We start from the raw sequence: 24933 nt of genomic DNA on the forward strand, positions 1-24933 counted from the left end.
CTGCAATGAACTGATAATACAATTCCCCTGCCCTGGGTGAACATGGAGGTGCCCAGACCCACAGAGAATTTAGGAAGCAGAGTGGAGGCAGTGACTAATACCCAGAAACCTTGAATTCAAATCAGCAGATGGAAGTTAGATCTGTGCCTCTAAAAACAGGACCAGCAGATTTTCTGGGCCCCCTTTACAGGGCAGGGCTCCAGCACTGATTGAAGGGCTGCACTACGGGTCTGATTCACAGTACTGAGTGGAGTGGAGGAGAAGGTCCAGAATGGAAAGCAGCCTCAGTCCAGTTCTGGACACCTGCCTGTCTGCCCACAAATGACCACTGTGGAATCTAAGGCAAGCAGACTGCCCCCCAAAATCAGCTTGGAGTCTCTGCCTACACACATGGCCTGGCCCTGCAACCACAGAAGTCCCATCTCCAGCCTGGGGCCACCTCAGGAAGGCATCTATTACCTCCTACTCGGCCTCCAATTCTGCAGTCGCCAGGATAACCCAATGGCCATAAATTTCAGACCCTGCTAAATGTTGCCTACTTCTAACTCTAACTGACTGCATCTTGCCCTTTGGGAAAACAGCTTTGCTCCTGAGTGCTCTCTGCTAAATGAGTGCCACCTTGTCTCTTTCCTCCACATCATCATTATAATTAATAAGCAACAATATCATCCCTGGTGGTTATGTTCTTATTAGGTGTTAACTGGCCTTAGCATCATTATCTCATTAGGCCTTTCCACCTAAATTACTTTATCAGCTTCCCTCCGAAGGGGGTCTGGTACTGTCTGGCTGAAAGGAATCCCCTGCACAAACACAAGAAAGCAAAAGGATAATCACAGGCATTTAGATCTCCTCCAGATATTAATCTTCTTGAAAAATTGTTATTTCTACTATTGGGAATATTTGCATTGCTATAAATCCTCTCATCCAGTGTTTAAAGCAATACCCAGAAGATTTTTACTTAATCTCTCTCATTTTTATGAGGGAAAAAAAAGAATGTTGTGGAAGAATGTATTATAAAATATTTACAACAGTTAAAACTTCCTCCCTCATCGCTGCCCACATTTCTATTTGGGTACATTATCTCCAGCTCTTTCATTAAGTGGCTGAATTTTAAAAATTTTTATAAAAGGCTGTGAACAGGTTGCTCACTTAGTCACCACTTCAGTTGTTCTGGATGTAATATTTTCTTCAACTTCTCCTAATAATGCTTTTCTTTCCTTTAATGGCATTAATTTTATAATTCAACCTTTTGCAAAAGGTAGATGAAGACAATTCTGTCCATAGATGAATGGACAAGATAGACTAAAACAATTCTCTAGAAATGCTTTTGTTCTTGAGGACTGATGATACACATTACTTCTTTTATTACCCTCATGATTCTATGTTAACCATGAACTCTTTTCATCTTTTGTTCCTTTCTTTCTAGGTTGTGCATGCTCTCCAAAGGTTGGGGGACATGCCATCAAGAGTTCAACCTTGCCCTTTACAGCCATTAGTCACATTTTGTTTCCCATTCCAATGACTTCTTCCCTTCCTCACCTTCCTGCTTCCCTCAATCATCTCCCATTTAATTCATCCTCCCTTTCCCTAGTAATTTCCTATGTTTAAATGTCTTATTATCTCATATTCCACATTACCCGCTTATCCTTCAAACTCTATTGTTCATTTTCTCACAAATTGTATAGTCTATTCGGTTTGCAGTATTCATTTACCCTTCTTGCTCACCCACCCATCAGTCATCTCTTTTCCCTCTGCTTCCTACTTTCCAACTTCTTTTTTTCTGAAGGAACAGATCATGATTTGAAATGGTGGAGATGAATCTTAATGTCCCCAGACTATTTACTTAATTTTTCAGAGCAAATTTTCACTCCAAGGGAGAAATCTAAGTTTATAATTCTCAAGCCTTCCCACAGAGGCAATCAAATGCACTAGGTCTCTCTTTTTAAAACTTAATTGGGGATAATACAAATCTCAAATGAAATATTGCACAGTTCGTTGGTATTTATCTGAGATGCATCGACCATTCTTTTTTTCCCCTTTACAATTGAAGCCCTGAATTACGGCCACAAGACACATTGTCTTTTGAAACTATGTCACATAAAACTTCTCTTAGAGATTGAAGGTAAATCCCTAAATACAAACCCTGCTGTCATCAAACTTTCTGTTAATGCACAGCCTCTTTTCCTAGAAGAGTATGATTTTAGTTTTAAAAATGTTTTTATTTGTGTTTTGTTTTTGAGACTTCACAGGCTTCAGGGACTACTTTTTCTCTTGATATTCCTTTCCTCCTCCTGAAATCTCAGGATAATTAATTTTAGCAAACTCTGGAAACATTCATTCTTCCATTTATTTTCTCTTCTTTAGGGTCCTTTCTCATCTCATCCTTTTCCAGTGGATACCTTCCTATTTAAGTGACTGACAGGAATGAATTCCCATCTTTGCACAGTTTCATCTTAACATTCTCCCTCACTTTCCCTCTGTCACTTTATTTCCCTCCATACATTCTGTCACTGACCATATTCAACAGTCTGTGTGGCTGCTGAAGTTCTCCCAGCCTGTGTCCCTGGTCTAGTGGGCAGCCATCTTGCTCCCACAATGCCCTTCAAATGCTGGCAAGGGAAGGGTATCTTGATCATGAACTTTATTAGTGGTAACACCAAGGCAATGGAAGTAAATACATTAATCAAGGGGCAGCCTCATAACACCATGCTAAATTTAAGAATTGGGGCAATTGCTCAAATTCTATCTCCCTATTGTACTTCTCTAGATATCTGTCTTCATTTTTCAAGCTTATTGATTTTCCTATTCCATGAGGTATATGTAATGCCTTACACTGGAATAAGGTTAGTAAATTGTAACCATTGAAACCTACCATGCATTGCTATATGATTATGACTTTACTCTCATTCTAAACTAGCCAAAGGTATAGATCACTTGTGCAGTAGGCAATCCTGCTCATTAAATTTCTGTGAGTATATTTCTTTCAAAAAAAAAGTTGGATTTCTCTGAGTTAATCCTTTTTTTATTTATTTTTAAATTTTTTATTTTTTAATGTTTTTATTTATTTTTGAAAGAGGGAGAGAGAAAGAGCATGAGTGGGGAAGGGGCAGAGGGAGAGGGAGACACAGAATCTGAAACAGGCTCCAGGCTCTGAGCTGTCAGCGCAGAGACTGACCCAGGGCTCGAACTCATGAACCATGAGATCATGACCTGAACCAAAGTTGGACACTTAACCAACTGAGCCACCCAAGCACCCCTGAGTTATCCTTTCTTATACGATCCAAATTATCTACTCTTTTTTCTAAAAAGTGATCCTTTTCCCCCATCACTATTCTGTTACAGTTCACACACAATGTCTCTTGAGGATACAATATAGTTTAATTTTCTTCATTATTCAATTTGGATCCTGTTAAGTGAGACAGGCATTTCCTAATAAGAAGGAACATTTAAATTTTGGCAAATAAGTTCATTAGTATTCAGACAGCTTTGTGCCCCTCATATTTAATAAACCTTTCCATTACAGAGCAAAATATGCTGTGAAATAGTCAAACAAATTAGCAATGGAGCCACCAAGAGAGTACATTCAACCTGATTCAAAGATGTCTCAATTTATCAGTTTTCTGTCAATCATTAAACAACAAAAATGAAACATGCAATTATACACAAGGAGAAATAACTCCTAATTCTTTCATTCTAGCTGAAGCAGAAGAGTTTTAATTGCTTGGAAAAATAAGATTTTTATTTTCTCTCAAGAGGGCTAAAGAAAACAAATGTAAATTGGCTTAGAGTCAACAGCTGGAGCTACAAGACTTCAGACCATGCAGATGAGAGTTGGAAAGATCCATCATCTGTAGTTTTTGTCTTCACAATGGCCAGTATCCAGATATCTGGAAATATGAGATGGTTGACAGAATGTTTCCTTTTCTGTTGCAGCTCCTCTAGCACTCACTAAGATATTTGAATATGCTGTCGATTATTCCATGGTCAACTTTCCACTTATGTGAGTTACCAAGCTCTTTGTTTCTCTTCTAAGTCCTATCAGCCATCTGATCTTGAAAAATATAAAATATATATATTTAAAAAGGCCACCGGTCATAATGAAATATAAAGCACAGTATAATGAAAGATGTCTATCTATTAAAGAGGTATTTTTTTTAAGTTTAGGCAGTAATCACCTACATTCTCCCCACCTGGGCAGAGAGGGTTGCAAGAGGTATGACAGACAGTGGCCATCACTGTATAGAGGACTGTCCCTTTACAGATTTATCCCAAGAAGTAAATGATTGTCTCTTCCTTTTTTTCTGGACCCTGGGTTTAAGTGATTGCCTAGGGGCATATGTCAAGGCACCTCAAAACTGCTTGAGCAGGGGCGCCTGGGTGGCGCAGTCGGTTAAGCGTCCGACTTCAGCCAGGTCACGATCTCGCGGTCCGTGAGTTCGATCCCCGCGTCGGGCTCTGGGCTGATGGCTCAGAGCCTGGAGCCTGTTTCCGATTCTGTGTCTCCCTCTCTCTCTGCCCCTCCGCTGTTCATGCTCTGTCTCTCTCTGTCCCAAAAATAAATAAAAAACGTTGAAAAAAAATTAAAAAAAAAAAAAAACTGCTTGAGCAGAATGGGACATCTGCCCAGAACTCATTACCCCAGCAGTACCGCCAGCACACTCCCCTGGGACATGGCTGATTCTCACTAAAAGAAACGCCAGCAGATGAAAGCAAGGAGGGTTTTGTACCCTCTCCTGTGAAAGGAGTGTGGGAGTGTGGGGAAATGTCAAGTTTAGCTTGTATCTCCAAACCTAGCACACACCTGGTACATTTCATGTGGTATATGCTCAAAGGAAGTGTGATGAAGGAAAGGAGAGGGAGAGAGGCACAGATAGAATAAAGGGTAAAGGAAGGAGAATAAAGGGTAAAGGAAGGAATAAAGCCTCTCTGAGCTCTACAGGGTGTGTTTCTAGAACCTGCTCAACTCCTAAGGGGAGAAGCAGATTTATTGTATCCTGTAAGGTTGATAAAAACTCCTCCAAAAATCAATCAATCAAGTGACTGTTGCAGATCTACTAACCTAACAGCTTAAGAACAGCTGAGTTAGAAATTTGCCAGTTGTCCAGTAGACTGGAGCCTGATGTTAACATTTTTAGAGCTGGAAGGGGTCTTGGATGGCCCAAGAAGCCCCCAAGTGGACTGCCCACAGTCACACAGCTTGTTTGTATTAGAATAAAGATCTAGGTCTCAAAGTTCCCAGCCTAGCATTTTTCACCCTACAGTTTCCCCACATGAAACAGGAGCAATAGTTGCTTCCCAAATTCTATCTCTTCATTTTTCCTGACCCATGTCACTTGATATCTCTCTCCCCAGAATCTCTAACTAACCCTACCCCCTTCCTCTGGCACCATGGGACTTTACACAGCTTGCTAGGGAAACAATCTAGGCAGGTTCACAGAGCGTTTATAGAATGCAGGCTGGTAAGTCTTATAAATGTATGCTCACTAGGCTTGATTAAGGCAATAGGAATTAATATGTTAAATGGAATCCTGGACTCAATAATACCTTTGTGTTCAGTTGTTTGCTATGGCCACTGCTCTTTATATCCAAGAGAAATCTAGAATGTGAGCTCCTTGATGTAGGAACCATGTCTGTCTTATACCTAAGTCTCTGATGTCCAATAAGTACTTAACTATTAGTTGAAATTTTTAATGTGACCACCGGTTCCATATTTCATGATTCTAAGAATGTTTGTTGATGTCCTCATCTACAAATACCCAGTAATATCACCCTTCAGCCAAATATTTTTAAAGATCTCAACTCCACCCAGTGTCTCCATTGATCTAATTAACTCAACACAGAGTCCAGTCAACCAGCCCATAGGCAGGGAGTTCAAGCTCTATTTGATTTGATCTATGTTAGTTAAATGTGTTAGTTAACATTTACCTCCAGGTGAATGAAGACATAATAAGGGCTAACATCCTAGAACTGGAAGATAGTCTCTGATTATGTTTTCATTTTCAAGCCCTAGAGTGCAGAGGCATGTAGGCTAATAAATTGGTGTTTCCATCAAACTACTACTTGCCAGATCTTTACTAGAGGACAGGCTTCTCTCTAAAATTAGTGCTAGAGGGGCGCCTGGGTGGCACAGTCGGTTAAGCGTCTGGCTTCAGCCAGGTCACGATCTCGCGGTCCGTGAGTTTGAGCCCCGCGTCAGGCTCTGGGCTGATGGCTCGCCTGGAGCCTGTTTCCGATTCTGTGTCTCCCTCTCTCTCTGCCCCTCCCCCCTTCATGCTCTGTCTCTCTCTGTCCCAAAAATAAATAAACGTTGAAAAAAAAAATTAAAATTAGTGCTAGTATCATTTTCCTCTCTTTATATTTCCATGGAAATATAAAGTATGTGTTAGCATACTATGGACATTTTAGTGCCCTCATAGGTTGGTCCTCCAAGCAGTTGTCCAGCTGGTCTGTCTTTAATCTGACCCTGATTGCAGCCATTACTTGAAATGAAGAAGGCAATCTCTTTAGAAACTGCCGTTGATGTTCCTCTTCTCTCAGGGGATAGGTAGCCCATCCATAAGGTCTTCTTGATGATGGTGTCTGGGGCCAGGATTCAGGAAGTCCAGTGAGAAGCAATATAGGAAAAGGTCATGCTCCTCCAAAGAAGTGGGTTTTCCTTCTGTCTCAGCAACTGTAAAATTATAAATCAAAGATTAAAAAGTTAAGCCACTGCTCAGGGGAAGATCTTGGTAAATACATGGCTTAAACAAACCCCGGTGATGGATTCATTGGCATCTAGATGAAGTCTGTGGTTTCCAAACAATGAGGCAGAGACTACAGGGACACACAAAGTATGCCTAAGGATTCTCTATTCCTTCATTTATTTTGCTTTATCAAAGAAAGAGGAAAAATTATAATTGAAATTAAATGCAAGTGAATCTGCATGCAGAAAGGGTGTAGAATGAGGGGGCTTGGGAAGGACATACTAAGAAAAAAAGGAAAGAGAGCCACAGGAATCCAGAAACAGCTGCTGTTTCTTCCCAGTGTTTCACAGAGCTGACCTGAATGGAGTTGTGGTTCTGTGACCTAAGTGAGAGATAAATGATAATATTTGGGACAAATGGATTTAAGATACTATGAAAAGTTAGAAGCACAGTCGCCCAAGTCTTAGTCTGTTCCTGGAAACCAAAATGACTGATTCTCAGAGTCATTAACAAAGTAAGACAGAATGATAAAAACCTCACCCAAAGATGATCTAGATGAAGCATGACTAGTTTAGGGCATCTCTGCCCAAAGCAAAAGCAGATGTATTACAGTGCCGCCACTCAGGGACTGAGCAAAACTGCCATGTCAGTAACTGTCTTTGGCTTCCATCCCCTCCCTTGCTGCATCACTCTGTCCCTGTCCTGGGGCTCCAGGAACCCAGTGTGCACATGCCATCATCTACCCACTCAAATGTCTTTAATATGACAAAGACTGGTTAAACCAAAGGTCTTCCAATTGTTAGATTTGAGTATTTCACACTAGACTATTAACAACTGGTGGCTTTAGCATTCCTGTGGGCTATTTGCAATTTAAAATTACCTGCAATCTTCATTACTGGAAAATGGGAAGAAGAGAGAGGGGACAAGTGAGCAAGCAAAGCGAAGGGGCTTCCCATGCTTCTTGTTGAATCTCAACACTGCTCCACACCAACCACCAAAACTCCAAACAGCGGGCTTCAGCAACGTTGCCTCCACATTACAAACAATCTGAACAGCTGTTAAGCCCAGACTGAGAAAGCAGTGCTGTCCTCAGAGCACATAAAGAGGATTTTTTAGAACTGATGTCTGACCTACAGAAAAGCTTCCTACAGATACCAGTGATCATGTCTGCCTCCCAGGTGTCTGCCCTGGTCCAAATCCCTCCCTTCACAAAGAAACAAAGTGAAAAGCGAGTGGCTTATCCAGTGTCACATAGGGACTGACAGAAAGGTAGGGCCAAGACTGAGCCTAAATCTCTTAAATCCCAGCCCACAGCCCAGCCCAAGTAAGTCTTCATGAGCACAACACATTGTCCTTGCTCTAGACAGGAGGATCATGTTCTTCCAACCAATTCTTGAGCGGTATTTGGGTACTTTCTGAATAGTAATTTCCCCTTCCTGGACAACGGTCTGGTTCAGTGGGTCAGGGGGAGACACCGGAATGTTGGCAGATTCCCTGAGGAATCTAGGGAGAGCCTGATCTGTGAGGTGTTGGAATCACCCCTATGCTTTGTTATCACTGCCCTGGGGACATCCTCTCAAGCCAAAATATCTAACAGTTCTTGACAATTGGGGCACAAGTCAGAGCCCTGAAGACAAACACCAGCAAATCCATGGAAATGAAGCACATCAGTGGTTGCCAAGGGCTGAGGGGTAGGTTTGAGGAATGACAGCTAAAGGGTATGGGGTTTCTTCTGGGGGATGATGAAAACTTTCTGGAATTAGTTGTGATGATTTTGCAACTTTGTGCAATCTCAATTATACATTTTGAGAGAGTGAATTTTATGGTATGCAAATTATATTTCCATTTTTGAAAAACCCATGTAGACCTGTGGGCACCATATATCACAGGCAGGTGGATCACCTGGCTCTCTGGGTCCTCACAACTATTGGGTGACTTTCCCTGGGCAACAGAGGCCTGGGCAGCTGATTATTATCACAGCTAGGTCTACTGCATGCTTCTTATTTGGCAGACAGCTGTGATACACTGTATGTGGTTATCTCAAATGATACATCATAACCAAAGAAGTGGATACTATTATTATACTGTTATTGTTAACATTTTACAGATGATAAAATGGAGGTACAGTAAGGTTAAACAACTTGACCAGGCCCATAGCCAGTAAGTGACAAAACTGATAGCTAGAAAGGTGTGGCTAAGTAGGCACCAAAAGAATCTGTCCAAAATCATGTCCCTCATGATTCTAATATTCCCACTATTCGATTTTGGGAAAACAGAATAATAATAATAGTGATAATGATATAGCTAAGAATTATTAATTCTTTCCATGTTCCAATTTTTCTACTAAATTCTCTACATAGATTATCTCACATAATCTTCACAAAAAAGCTGTGAGGTACACACTATTAAGGTGAAAGTGAGAATGCTTAAGTCAGTTGCCTGAAGCTACACAGCTAGCAAGTGATGGAGCCAGACCCTACTGCAAGGCACTTGGTCAGAGAGCCAAATTCAGATGCCTACAGGGGCCACAAGGATGAAAGAGTAAAGTAGGTCCCATATGTTTCTTGAAATACAAAATAGCATCCACCCATCTGTTATTTATGTGGAGAGATGCGGAACGACAGTGTCTTAATACTGTCAGGCAAGACAAAGCACAAGAGCAATGGTGGATGGCAAGTGCCCCTTTGCCTCAACATTGAGGATACAAAACACAGTGGCAGAAACTGGCAAATTGGAGAAAAGCCTGTTTCGTCTAAAGGGGCGGCCACCATTCAATTCCACCCTTCTGTTGCCAGGTATGTATATGATGCAGTATTGCCATATTTTCTGAGAGAAACCAGAAAGACAGGTTTTTACATGAAATCTTTTGACTTTAAAAAAAAATGACAAAGAATTCTGCAGCTTAAATTTGGTATGTAGCAGTCTGCTCTCAACCTCTATATATAGTAAATTGTATTGCAAACATCCTTAAGCTGTTCCATGTGACTGGAATTTGGGATTTGGGGTCAAAAAGTGACAGGGTGAACCTGGAATGGTGAGGACGGGCCACAGTGTGAAGATTTTTGAAGCACACCTAAGGAAGATAAATCTCATTCCACAAGCCAGGGAAAGCCAGAAGCTTTGTTTTGTTTTGTTTTGTTTTGTTTTGTTTTGTTTTGTTTTAGAAGAGAAATGCACCAGATCAGAAAGACATTCTGAGAATGATATTAAGGATAGAGGAGCTGGGAGAGACAGCTGAGGCAGTGAGACTGAATGGGAGGTAACTACAATTGTCAACCTCAAACAAACAGTGGTAATGGAAGTGAGAGAATGGACTTAAGTCAATTAATAACAGAGACCTTCTTTAATAAGTAATAGATCTGCTTATATCAAAACGGTATATACATACACTCTATTAAATAGCAGTAGCATCACCTGATAAAGAAAAGACCATCATCATGAAGAGGGAGGCATTAGCAAATAAGGAAGAATGTTATGAGAAAAATAAGAAAGGGGTTTCAGGATACGACTTGTTTGAGGCTGAGTTTGGCATATAAAAAGGAAAGAAAATGTCCTTGGCTAGGGAGGAGACAGCTTGAAAACTGCCTAAGAAAACAAAAAGTGAATGAGTAAAATAAAAAGAACACATATAAAGAGGTCAGGTATTAAGAAATTAAGAAGAAATGTAAGAAACCAGCAGGGAAAAACTAATCAGGCAGTGAAGACCAGTGAAAGTCCCTGAAGTCCAGATTTAATGCAGAGGAGAGAAACTGGGGAGAGCATTTTAAAAAGATGTTGTAATGAAGGTACCAAGGAGATTGCTTTAACAGAGACAGAACTCAAGAATAGAGACCACAATGGAGGGACTTATAAGGAGTAGAAGAAAAAGAGGTCCAAAATATGGGAAAGGATTTTAGCTATTAGAGACCAGTGGGAAAAGATGAGTTTTAGAGATGTCAGAAAGGAAAATATGACAGGATTTTGGAATATTCTCCGAGTGAAAATAAGGTCTATTCTGTAAAAAATACAAAGTTGTCTCTCCACAAATGCTTAAGAAGCAGCCCCGAGGACAGCCAAAGATAATACCAAAGCTGCATTCCGAGGGTATGAGGAGGAGAATACAGTTACCAGAAAGTTCCAAAAGTGAAGGGAGCAAAGATTTTCATCTTTACTAAGCTTGGTTTTCATTGGTTGTAACATCACACAGAACAGAATGAAGTGTTCCACAGAAGCAACTTCAGAGGTAACCTTGTGATGTGGCCCAGAACGCTCTGGGAGAACTATAGTAGTCACAAAGGCAGAAAGAAAAAAGAGGGCTCTTCTCCATACACATGGTCCAGGAATAAAATGGACCAACAACAGTAACAAAATATCCTATTTAAAAGCACAAAGTTGTAGGGGCACCTGGGTGGCTCAGTAGGTTAAGTGTCTGACTTTGGCTCAGGTCATGATCTCGCGGTTTGTCAGCTGTGCTGACAGCTCAGAGCCTGGAGCCTGCTTCAGATTCTGTGTCTCCCTCTCTCTCTGCCCCTCCTCCACACACTCTCTCTCTCTCTGTCTCTCTCTCTCTCTCTCTCTCTCTCTCTCTCTCTGTCTCTCTCTCTCTCTGTCTCTCTCTCTCTCTCTCTGTCAAAAATAAATAAACATTAAAAAGATTTTAAAGCACAAAGTTGTACATCAAAGGAGAAGAAATACAAGCAAGGAGGAAGGAGGGCTATTACTGTTAGGCACAAGAAGGGGCTAGCATTTAAGTGTGTGTCATGTAATATCTGGCAGGTTGGTTACAGTATTCCATTTGGGAATAGGCAAAGTTACTCTGTTTTGCAGAAGAAAGTGTGGGGGTTATATAAAATAATAATTACTTGCTAACAGTCACAAAGCTAGTTAAGTTTTAGAGCCAGGTCTTACTGGATTCTCAAACTTAATGCATTTTCCACAATACCACACTCACTATGGGCCATCTCCCACCTGGATTTATGCAAAAGCCTTCCTAACTGGTATATCTCTCACCTCCTCCATCCTTCATCCAATATGTAGCCCAAGCAATAGTTCAAAAATACAAATTTCACTGTAGCACTGCCTGTTCAAATCCCTTCAATAAATTCCTTTTGGTCTTCGGTGGAGTCCAGACTACTTAGCACTCCCTACAAGGCCATGCAAGGTTTGGCCCCATTCACCTCCCTAGCTTCATCTCAAGCTCCTCTCCTTGCAGGTGAAAAGTCAATGGCTCTGGATATATTTAAGTATTGGAATGCACCTTGACCATTCTTGCCTCCAGGGCTCGGCACATTGTCCCTATGTGCTGGAGAACTTGTCTGCCTGACCTCCAACCCCTCCCATTTGTAGTCACCAAGGATGACTCCTTGGTAACAGTAGGACTCCTTTCTCATGAAACTTAATACACCTTATTGGAATCCTCTTAATCTGTTCTGAGATCCCCATACCCCCTCTACTGGGAGCTACATGAGGAAAGATACTGTTTCCATTTTGTTCACTCTTGAATGTACAACGCCTAGCACATGCACTGACATATCATAAGTTTTAAACACAAAGATTCTGAAATGGACAAATAAATTTGATGGGACAAAGGCCATTACTGACTACTAAGTGAAGCTGTATCAGTAGAGGCCAAACTCATAGCTGACCCCAAAGCCCCTACTCTTGGCATCTTCAATTTACTGTCCATTGCTAAAGATTCTTTTCCAAATTCCAAAATTTGATTCCAATTCAAAAATTCAAAAAAAATCAACATTTATAGAACATGTGCTCTATGTCCTTCCTGCACTCAGAGCCATAAATAACTCCAAGGACAAGACTTGCTTCTTGCCCTAAATATGCATACAGTCCCATGGAGAACCTTTCATTTTGCCAACATGTTGCAATTCACATTCTCTTTAAATCCTTTCAGAACTGAGCTGACAAGGGATGCTTGGTAGTCTCTTAAGCATTTGGTAATAGCCAGTTGACTCCTATAGGACAACAAGGGGCTTGAGACCTGAGGCCAAATCTTATTCATCATTATCATCCTGGTTAGCATAGTGTTTGGTATATAACAACAGGTTTAAAACTATCACCAAATGCGTGAAAGCATAAACAAATGAATGAAGAAATGAAACAAGTCAAGTCTTGGAATCAAGCTTTGGAATCAGGTCAGAGTCTCAGCAGGAATTCTCCTCTATCACTAAACAGATAAATGACTTAGTGACAAGTCCCTGTAGGGAAGAACCAGCCGATTTCACACACACAAACTGGCCAGACTTCAGCTAGCAGAGCATGGGGTCAGGGAAAAGAGGAGCAGGATAGGGTTTTAGTGACTTTCAATTGTTCCATCACTGGACAGGTTCTCTCCTCTGTCCTCAGGTTTAGAGGGGAGACATGGGGGCAGTCACACCCATGGAAGAGTATTGATGGCTTCACCTGCTCACTGAGGCAAATCAGAGAGGTAGGTCAAAAGACAAAGAGGAAAATAGATCAAGATAGTGTTCACCACACATTTTCATTACCTAGTAGGAAAACCCTTCAGTGACATCTTATTTAAGATGTACATTGATAATCAGCGCCATGAATAAATATCTAACTGAAACAAAGATATTTGCTAGTTTCTATACCTTTCAAAATTAGAACAAAAATCTGAACAGAAACAGCTATCAAACAACATCCTGCACACACACACACACACACACACACACACACACACACTCCTGAAATTTCCCCCTGCTGGCAACTTGTTAGTTATTTGAATAAACATTATTTCTGCCACATGCTTTAGCACCAAATAGTACCTTGTAGTCAGTTAAAAAACCTTTATCAAAGTTAGACTATGGTATTATTTTGACACCAGACAGTCCTTTGCTTTTGTGTAGAATCACAGTGTTGCCTGAACAGTGTACAATTACGCTTTTGTGCAGACAATCAGCAGGTCATTAGCGTACCGTACAAATCACCTTGGACTCAGGATGGAACCCTGGGGACCTGGAGCCGCAATAGACTGGAGAGAAGACATGGTGTTGCTGACAGTTACCTCTGATGGCAGTTAGAAAGGTATGATTGCAACCACATGACAGCTTAATACAACAGAGCTCTGAGCTGTTCACATGGCAAATTCTGATTAATGGTATCAGTAATCACGATGAATTTTTAAGTTTTGGTGGAGCACTCCAATACATCCTGTTAGAATACAAGACTAACAAAGCCCTTTATGAAATTGCCATGTTTTATCATTCTTTTACTGCCTCTAGTTTTACATTTTGGTGAACATGATTATGACCCATAACATATTCTGATGGAGCAGGGACAGAGTCCTGCTGCACATTTGAAAGGCTCAAGAAGAAATTTTTGCATAAGAAAGTGAAAGTGAGATAACTGAAACTTGTTATGGGAATCAGAATTTGCTACTTTTGCACACGCACATATGTGCACGTGCACAAACACACACACACACACACACACACACACAGAATAAGGTCTATTTCACTATATCCACATCTGGCAATGATGTGGGCATAGTGAAAAGATTTCAGATTCCCTCCAGAAAGCCCTTAGGCTACAAGAAAAATCATCCTACATCTAATAAACCCATCTGAGATATATCTACCATATGGTAAAGTCTTGTTCTGCTTTATTCCAACAAATTGGTCCTTGGATTCTTCTCACAGCTGTTGCTGCTATTGTTTAAGTTGTATTGAGTCCTGGCAATGAGCAGGATGCTGTGTACAACAGTCAGGATCCCCACATCTCTGGCCTGTGTAAGTGTTAAATGGTATCACCTGTGATGAGGACTGAGCACCCAGGATATTTAAAATCCTCACACATAAGAAGTGCTCAATAAATGGGGACCAAAAAAAATTGTTTTAATTAGAATATTCTGGGAGTTCAGTGTCAGGAGAAAAATGGGAGTGGGTTTCTAAATCCAATTACCACCCAGACATAAGGATGCTAAAATAAGCAAACAATTAAATCACTTTTCCTCAGAATTTCCCCTTCACTATTCTCCCCCAGTTTGGTTTAGCTCAAGAAACACTGATATGTGCCCAGCCCTGTCCCAGCACGAGAGGCACAAAGATAAACGTGGCCACTTCCTGGCTATGAGCTGCTGCCCTTCTGCTGGGGAAATGAGACACCTAGGATTCTTTCCAAGCAGTGTCTTCTACCATTGCAGTAGCATTTAGAAAGTTTATTATACAAATCCATATCAGTAATATAATCCTTTGAAAGGAAAACATTTACTCTTCTTAGTAGTTTTTTAACTTTATTGGCATATAAATGACAAAGCAAAATTGTAAGATATTTACAGTATACATCATGGTGATTTGTATATTGTGAAAGGATCCCTGACCTAGTTAATTAACACATCCATCACTTCACATATTGATCTTCTTTTTTGGTGAAATTTATATGCTTAATTATACAATACAGTGTTATCAACTACCATCACCATGTTATACATTAGATCCTCAGATCTCACTAGTCTTACAGCTGGAAGTTTGTACTCTTTTTATTACCTTTCCGTATTCCCCGTACACTCATTATGATTAAAGTTAGTTAGCTTTATCATATTTTGGTGGCTTCCTATTTAATTTAAGTCTTCCATGAATAGAGGAGTCATCTTTTTATTTTGCTCTGATGCTACCGGAATTGTTGTGTGTTTTGAATATGCTGGTAAATAAATAAACAAACGAATAAATGTGAACTAAATTTATGCTTAAGAAAAAATAAAGCCCATTCTAACAAGCTTATAGGTAATTCTTACCTTATATTTAAAATACACGTAGCTATCACCACACACACACACACACACACACGCACACACACTTACACATACAGTCCAATATCAAGAGATAATTTAATCCTCTTAGTCTATCTGGATAGGTCATCTGCAGGCGTATAGCCAGACTTCCTTAACATGTTGAGTGGTTTAATATCATCACTACTCTTGTGGAGGGTTTTCCCCCTCGGATTTTCCTTTACAATTTTATCAAATTTCAGCCAATTCCTTTCTGTAGTTTAAGTAAGACAGGAAGCCTTGCCAGCTCTGTATTAACTCAGGACCATTTCCTGTTAACTTGGGATTGAGGGGGTCACCGCCCCCCCTTCCTCCTCCTCTCCATCTTCCTTACTTTATTGCCTAGTTTCCCTCTGTTTTGTTTTGTTTGTTTTTTCCTGCTGTTCTTCTGAAAAGCTCCCTGGACCTATTTTCTAAGAAAGAAGAATACTAAAGAGAATGGAAGATAGGATGGGAAAGGTGAACAAAGATGAAAAAAGAAGAATTGTGAGGTTCTCTCAGTGTTTTAACCTCAGGTTCTATTTCTGTGGACAACCAGAAGTGAACGACCATTCTAGAAAGACTAAAAAGATCAAAAATGCTAGGAAGAGAGACAACGTCAAGAGATGCCAGAAGAGACTCTGCTAAAGGGAGGAACCATCTCAACTTTTTCCTTCTTCTTCTAATCTCTCTTTTCACAACTCACCCGCAGTGGCCTTTACACTCCTGGTGGGATGGAAACCCTTGGGAAGCCCAGAAGAAGTAGAAGGGACAAATGGCATAAAGTAAAATCCCACTTAGAAGCCAAAAACCAAAAACCAAAACAAAACCAAAAACACTTCCCCAGGGCCTCTAGATTCATTGCTCAAGTATTTTCCACTGCACCCCACCCACTCTCCCAGGCCACCCCACACCTGAACTTCTGGTTGAGCCAGAAGAGCACTTGGAAGTTTGGGGGCAGGGCCAGAAACCCAGCACAGCCTCAGGCAGTGGGCTCAGCCACCTCCTCTACAGCACTGGGAATGTACTGTCCCCAAAACACCCAACCCATAAAAGTTAGGTACAGAGAAGCAGCCAGCAATTTCAGAAGCAATTGGGGTTGGTACCAGCTCTCACCCACCTTCCTACTGGGCTCTAGTTGTGGCTATGAAACAGGGTGCAAGGGTGTCCCGGCCCTGCATCCTAACTTCCAGTTAAACCAGAAGCTGGACATTCAGGGAAGGAGCCAGGAATGTGGCCAACCAGGTGCAGGGACATTACTGCCACAGTTTCTATCATGGCCCACAACCAGAATCCAGGCCACACAGGTGTGTTTGTTGAACAGAAACATTCTGAGATTCTGTTTAAAAAGAAAATCTTCTGTTCCAGACTCTGAACAATAATGGCTGTCATTTGTTGAGCGCTTGCTATGTATGGGCTAGACTCTCCATGTAATAGATCATTTAATTCTAATAATCCTATGCAGTAGATACTATAATTATCTCTCCTTTCCATACTGGGAAACTAGAATTTAGAAGAGTAGAGAACTTGATTGAAGCTACTGAAGAGCCCGATCCAAGATTCCATGCCAGGTAGATTTGACTCCAATACCCACAGTTTTTTAAAATGTCCCATCATTTTCTTTTTCTTGTTATTTCTTTTTATTATTGAGCTATGGTTGACACAAAATGTTACATTAGTTTCAGGTATACAACATAGTGATTCCATAGTTCTGTATGTGATGCTGTACTCACCACAAGTATAATTACCATCTGTCACCATACAATGCTATTACATTACATTGACTATATTCCCTATGCTGTGCCTTTCATCCCCCTGACTTACTCATTCCATAACTGGAAGCCTGTGTCCCCCACTACCCTTTGCCCATTTTGCCCATCTCCTACCTCCTCCCCTCTGACAAACACCAGTTTGTTCTCTGTATTTATGGGTCTGTTTCTGCTTTTGTTTGTTTGTTCATTTGCAAAACCCACATTTTTAATGATCAAGCGTAGGAAACCAAAATTCTACACCTTTGAGAGCACTCTTCCTGGATGAGATTTTAAGTCATTTCGACCTTGTTTTGTTAGAGGGACAGAATTCAGTAGCCAGACAGCACATAGTTTTCCTCTATCTGACAATGTGCCTGAGGACAGAAGTAGATTCTAGAAATCAGATAAACAAGCATCAGAGATAATCCACTCACGAAGCAGAACTTGAGGGAATGTGTGGGTGGAAATGTGAATTCTAGGCTTAGTCTGGCTCAGAGTTGACTTGTGTCAAAGTTAAAGTATTTCTCTTGTCTTTCAGCAGCAGCTAATACAGGAAGATACACCTGCCATGAGCTTTAGTCGCAGCTCTACATAAATAGGTAACATGCTAATATCTGATATATTCAGGAGGTCCCTGAAGAGCAAGAACCTTACTCACTAATTCCTTAACTTTCCAAACCACATTTTTAGGAGAAATACTGACTGACCAACACCAAGGAGAAGCATAATAAAGTACTGGGAATATTCTGGAAACTTCCTGAAGAAACAGTAGATGCAATAAAGGAAGAAAAAGTCAACACTGCCTTTGTATCCAATGGCCCCTCGCTCTTAAAGTAAGAGAACCCTGATGATTTTACAGCAGTTTCAATAATAAATGTAATTGATAATTTAACATAATTATCAAATAAACATGTTGAGACAGCATTCCCCCATCCACAGAGGCCTTAAGAATCCTCATGATGATGACTTTGGGAGCATTAGGACTATTTATAAAATATTCTAGTCAGCCCAAACTACTATTATTACTTGTCCTCCCCATACCTGTGAACTCCCAGGAGGCTCCTATTTGTATATTTGTGATTACCAAGGGAGATCCCCAATCTGGCGAGGAAAGAAAGACAGCAAGACTCTTCCCCTCTCTCTCAAGGCCTCCCAACTCAATTGATGGGACTGCTCTGTCATAGTGAACTAGGATCTAACAGCAGGTATTCTCTTCCTCACCCCTTTCTATGCCACAGGCTCCTCCAAAGAAGGATGCCCTTCTAGAACAATTGTCACACAAAATGCAGAACTGGCACACCTCAGTTTCCATCAAAAAGTCAGAAGCCTAAGATCATATAAAAATAGCTTCAAGCCTACACAGTAAGCCAGCTCCCTATGCAATATAATTTAGAGCAAATCAAAAGATTCCAAGATATATACCCCTCAACTACTTTCATTCAGTCAGTCAACCATTATTTATTGAGCACCTGCTGTGCAGGGGTTTTTAGAAGATGGAAATACAATGTCTATAGGGTTGCCAGATTTAGCAAATAAAAATCTTGTATTTGATCTGGCAACTCTAAATGGCCAGCAAGAGACCATGCCTGCCCACAAGGACCTTACAATCTAGTGCCCTATGCATTCCCTAAGAATTTTTAAATCTATTAGCACCTTAGCAAAAGTGGATTTATCCAATTAGCCTCAAAGTGCAGAACTAAGTTTTGAAGGGAAGACTAAGGTCCAAGGCAAGGCAAGCATCAGTAGAATGTCACAGAGGAAGGAATAATGACTGACCCAAGACAATGCAATGGCTCTTGCCTCTAGTTGGTGGCAGGGGTTGGGGGTAGGGTTGCCAAGTAAAGGGATCCAAATGAAGAAATTATTGCTGAGAACTCAGCTTGCTTCACCTGCATTCCAAATTAGTGACAAGTTAGCCAAAAATGTTGTCAAGGTTGGTAAACATCTCAATTAGACCTGAACAGAGCATCTAGTGGGATCTCATGCCAGCTTATGGTTTGGTGTGGAAACCATACAAAATGTGGTGGTTTTATAGGGTTTGAACCTGAAAGCAAGCAAAATGTGGTGGTTTGAGCTATGTTTTTCTTGGAGTATTTTAGGTACTCAGGCATAAAAATTCACAGTCAGGCTTGGGAGGTCCAATCTAAAACAATAAAAAGTTTTCACACTATCCTTTCAGCAACCACAAGGAATAGGCTTCCAAGAGAAGTTGTAGACTCTTGTTTGAATATCTTTTAAATATGGTTGATAGATGGACTATTTAGGCCATATTTATGTGACAAAAATTGATTCTGATATTGAGAGGGAAGAAAAAGGCTGTCTTTTCCTGGACCAATATTATCTACATAGGAAAAAGAAAGCAAGGGATTATTATGCATGTCATTTTGTTAATCATAAAACTAGTAAAAGATTAGTTCCATTGGCAGAAATATCTTGCTGTGAGCAACTCCATAGCATGAGTCTAAAGTGAGAGAGAGAAGAGTAAAATAATCCATTTTGTTTTTACATGTCAGTTATTAAAGCCGCTTCAAAGCCTTCATGGAAAGATGTGGGGCACATATAAATGGGAAGTGCCACAAAAGAGGTGGCAGAAATGCAAAGATCCATTTGCACAGCAAACTTTACCACTTCCCTGACTAGTTATCTACAGTTTCCTAATCTTAGGATCCCATTCTCTGTATTGTCTTATGCCAGTTGCAAAATACAAATTCCTGTTTCTCCATTCCTTTCCTTTCTTTGACCTCCTTTGTCTGAGCCAGGAAATGAAATGCCTCATGGGAACATGTAAGTGCAGGGTTAGAGCTGTACTAGGTTTTGAGTAATGTTGACTCTGTGATGGCAGAGGAGTGCCCTGCCTGAGTGCAAGAAAATAGACCACATGACCTTTCCCAAGATTTTCTTGCAGCTTCTGTGAGACTCATTCATTCGACTTGCAATCAAATTATTTACTTCGTTCTTTAGTTTGAAGAGCATAGTATTTCTTCATCAATGGAAATTCTATTGTTCTCACAATGAAATGAATTTATTTTTAAATTTTGTATTGCTTCATTTTATTTTCAAGGGGGAGAGAGAAAAATTATAAAATCAATTATGGTTTACATGAACAGAACAGTAGGAATCATCATTATTATCACATAACTCATGTATTTATTAAGTTGTTCCAGGAAAATCTAGTTAATTTAGACCTGAGCCTTGGAAACATTTGGTAATTCCAAGATGGGGAATTGACTGAACTTTTCCTTTGGTGGAAGTGAGAGAGTTAACAAATCTAATTAAGTGAGCTTTGCAGGGGGTGATTAATCTTAAGAAAACAAACTGCTTTCAAACACTCCAGTAATAACTGTTTCTGACAATTAATGAAACGATTACAAAGAATCCTGGCCTACTCATTAAAGCAGACCCAAGTTATAAGGTCTTGGCTACAGAATATTGGTCCCTGGATTATGTAAATATTTCCTAATATATTTTTTAATGTTTATTTATGTATTTTGAGAGAGAGAGAGAGAGAGAGAGAGAGAGAGAGAGCACATAGGCAAGGGGGGGTGGTGTACAGAGAGACAGGGAGAGAATCCCAAGCATGTTCCATGCTGTCAGGTCAGAGCCTGACATTGGGCTCGATCTCACAAACTGTGAGATCATGAACTGAGCAAATATTTTCTATATGGTAGGTTACACACAGTATTCTCTAATTCTGACATATTATGGTGTATACTGACCTTCCCTCAAATTAGCCTGCTGTAATGAAGGTTTCTCTGTATTTCTGTTCTAGAGTTGTATGAACCCAAGATGTCAGTCAAATAAGCCTAAATGGTCTTTTGAAGATACTTATGATCCATGCAATCTCTGTTAATGACTTTTACATATACATATGTCCCTTAAACCAGTGGCACAATTGGATTAATTGGAAGCCAGTTGTCCAGCACATTGTGATAGTTGAAACTTAACTATGAACACTCATGTAGATAATCATGTAGATAATCTAAATCACTATCCAAGGAATATACAAAAGCCATACATTGAATAGTATGGTCAAATGTCTAAGGATTTCACAGGTAAACCCAACTTGTTCATGAGCTCTTCAATTAAATTGAGAAGCTAGCTGAAGATATTTTGTCTTGAAAACACCAACAATTCATTACAGAGCCCACAACCAAAACTCTTCATAATGTTACTTATGGGAACGATAGGTCTCTTTGAGTACTCTCCTTGAGGCACACTAAGTAAACTAAATGTAGAAGAATCCATCTAACTACAACTTAGTTATAAATGCAAACAAAACAGAAAGATTGAGTATTTATTCATCCAACATACATATATTAAGTATTTACTATCCATCAGGTTCAGTTATAAGCGCTGAAAACGGAAGATAAATATTACATGGCACTTACACCACAGCTTATTGTCTACTTAGGGAGACACAGGTTAATAAAGCAACAATGACAAAAAACCCACAAAACTACAAATACTATAAAAGAAATAAGCAGTGGGTGCTATGTAGTCGTAAAGACAGACACCTAATTTCAAGCATCAGAGAAGACTTTTGGAGGGTTATTACTTGAGCAAAGCTGGAGAGCTGAGAACATAGCCTCATGCACAATGAGCCAGGGAGGGCTTTCTAGAATAAGGGAATAGCAGAAGGAGATGCAGAAGGAGAAACCAAAAGGCCTTGTTAAGCATTATATTAATGTTAATGGTAAGCATTAGCTAGTACTTTTCACAAAGCACCTTACTAAGGATTTTACAGTCATTTATCTCATTTAATTCCACCATTACCAAATAAGTCAGTTCTATTGTCATTCCAGTTGTACAAAAAGAAAACTGAGGACTCAGAGAAGAAATATAATTTGCTCAAGATTATGTAGCAGTTTGACTCGAGAACCCAAGATCCTCACCTCTAAGCTCTAAGCCTCCACAGGAATGCCCCAAACCCCAAATGGAGTTTGTCTTTGCTTTATAGGCAATAGGAGACCTCTAAAAATCTTAGGTGAATATACTTAAAGTAATCCTTTTTTTTTTTTTTTAATCCTATAGTCCAATACCTTGATTGCTTTCTGGGTAAATCTGACTTCCAACTTGAGAAAAAGAACAGTGACTTAAGAAGTCCCTTTGTGCATGTGAATCATAACCCCTAGAATTAGGACAGAGGTAAGAGTAATACTATTTCCAACAAGGAGAGATGGGAACTGCTGTCGGTCACTCTGATATGCTGTGTAGAAACCAACTTGGGCTGTCATGCCATGCATACATGGTAGAATACTTCATTTATAACTACTCTCATGGAGGTAGGGTCAGATTGCTAAATCTGAATAATTTAAATTCAGAGTACTTCTTCAGTATTCTTTCTTTATAATTGAAGGTTTTTAAAGGGCAAGATTTGCTTAGAACCATGGTTAAAATAGTAGAGTAAAACTACAGTGATCTAAAATGATCTAATTTTCTAGAAAATTACTACTTTCTACAAGCTGCATAAACTTTAATTAAAAAGACAAGGAGGCCTATTCTCTCCTCTCCTTACACACATACGACATACTAGACCCTTGGGATTCTGGTGAAAGGAAAAGAGCAGATTGAAGAAATTAGAATTTTTAGCAAAACTAAAGCTAATTAAGATGTAATGCTTATTTCCATCATTAAGGACCAACAAGTATCAAACGTTGTTGCTTTTCTAGAGAGAAAATATGTTTTACTTGAAAATATGTGTAAAGTTAGTTTATAAAATAAACTGTAGAGGCAGGTTAAGTCACAAGTAACAACACACAAATCACCTCATAGGAACATGACAATAACGTTCTGCAGTTAATTATCACCAAGATGAGGATTCCTAAGAGGCTTAACACTGTGCTTTATGTATCTATATCCGATAAAATATCCCCAGCATCCTATAAAAAATATTTTGGTAGTTTCCACTACAAATTCTCCAGAAGCTGATCTTACTGATAGCATATTTAGAGGAATGGATCAAGGAAAAGGGAGGCCACTAAGGTGAGAACAGACACTGAGTTTGAAAATAACCTCAGCAATTCACAGGATAGGATCTATGGCCACAAAAGGTTTCTCAGCCTAAGTAATCACTCATGGGTTTTTTTTTTTCCTTCACCTGCTTTCTCTCTTTGCTTTCTTCCTTCCTGATCGCTTTCTTTCCATGGTAGTCCACCTTCCAAGCTGTTCCCAAACTGGTTGTCTAAAATCACCTTAAAAGGACATATTTGATGCAAAGCAGCTTAGTGCACTCTGTCCTATGTGTAGAAGAAGCATTTGGGTAGCCTCCGTGTCAGTGTGAATTGGGCTGCCATGGAGGCTGGCCCACCGAGATTAAATGAAAATCAACTCTAATAGGGATGATGTAAAACAGAATAGCATTTTTTAAAAACACATTCAGATATCTGCAGGTATTCCTCCCATTCAACAAGTTCTGAAAAAAGCTGGACAGCAGCTACAGCTTCATAAGCAGCTTCTTGCTATATGATGTTGATGAGCTGACAAAAAATTGAGAAATGAGGGGAAGGATGTGCACATAGCACAAATGTTTATGATTATGTACACCTCACTCGTGTTGAGTACGTAGCTCAGCTATACTAACTATACTAACTGATTAACTGTATTTATATATATGGGAGGTGGTTTGAAAAGCACTAGAACGTGTGTGTGCATATGCAAGCAGAGTGAAATACTGTATTGTGTGTATAAATATCAGGTAGTATAAAATAAAATACCCTATAGTTGTTTGTTTAGGGACACATTTGGATTGAGTGAGCACTATAACAATCATTTCTTTCAAAGCCACAAAAACATCATACTTTTTTAATTTTAATAAAGTCTAGTTTTTGGCAGTTCTTTTATCACATCTGTCATCCCCTAAGCTTTGCTTAGCCAAAGCACTCAGACTCAAATTTGAAATTGTCAATATAGTCCTTCTAATATTTAAGTCTTAAATTATCTAAGCAGATTAACTACTCTTATTCTATGCCTACAGGATGCAGGGGTAATGAAAGGCAGAGGGAATAATAACTTTTTTTCAGGCAATTAAGTTCCTGTGGAGGTTGTGTTTGGGGCATGCATTTGGAAAGTGGTCCAGTGTATTTATGTAGATAACCAGGTAGACAAGAGGAGTACATACACTCCAGTATCTAGATCTGTAAGACAAATAAATGGCTCCATCTAAGATGCTTAATCCTTGAGCTTTTAAATAAAAAGTTATAGTTCACACTGACACTTTCCAGTTTGCCAACTAGCAGTGGATGTCCTGAAGCCAAGAAAGATATCTTATAGAAACACACACACACAAAGGAAAGAAAAAAGAAAGAGAGAGAGAAAGGGGAGGGGGCTCCTTTTCACAGCAGTGCCTATCCGTGTGGTGACCTCATTTTTGCTACGATCTCCCTTTGGAGATCAAAGCAGGATTAATGTGATTCTTTACTGTTTGCCCTGCACATCTCAGAGCTCTGGAGACTTCGGAAATAAGTGGAGATGCAGCCCTGGAACACAGGGGAAACAGAATAGGAATGTGGTGGGTGAACAGTCCAAAGGATAACCATGAAAAGTTATTTGGGATTTGGGAAGCAATGCAGAATTTAAAGTCCTTTGCATTTTTAAACACCTCTGCTTTCTCTTTTCTCATTTTCTGGGGCAAGGCTTTTGGCTAATTGATGAGGCCAGCACTAAATGTCATATTAATAAGTCTCCACAATGACCTTCTAGCTCATTGGGAATGTTTTGCAGCTGCTAGTACACATAATAAGAGAATGGAACCCTGCATGTT

General features: G+C 39.9%; 1 long non-coding RNA gene across 2 annotated transcripts in view; it reads left to right on the forward strand.

The window, feature by feature from the left end:
• LOC123606461 overlaps positions 1–24933 on the forward strand; it is a 283317-nt gene that overhangs the window by 254577 nt on the left and 3807 nt on the right. The window contains exons 5-7 of one of the 2 annotated variants that reach the window (XR_006716295.1): positions 13571–13703; positions 17716–17773; positions 17865–18007. This is a non-coding gene — a long non-coding RNA (uncharacterized LOC123606461). Of the gene's footprint in view, positions 1–13570; positions 13704–17715; positions 17774–17864; positions 20697–24933 lie in introns of those variants that run through there. The other variant, XR_006716294.1, reaches the window with a different exon arrangement.

Source organism: Leopardus geoffroyi, chromosome A2, assembly GCF_018350155.1.
Source record: "Leopardus geoffroyi isolate Oge1 chromosome A2, O.geoffroyi_Oge1_pat1.0, whole genome shotgun sequence".
Classification (NCBI taxonomy): domain Eukaryota; kingdom Metazoa; phylum Chordata; class Mammalia; order Carnivora; family Felidae; genus Leopardus; species Leopardus geoffroyi.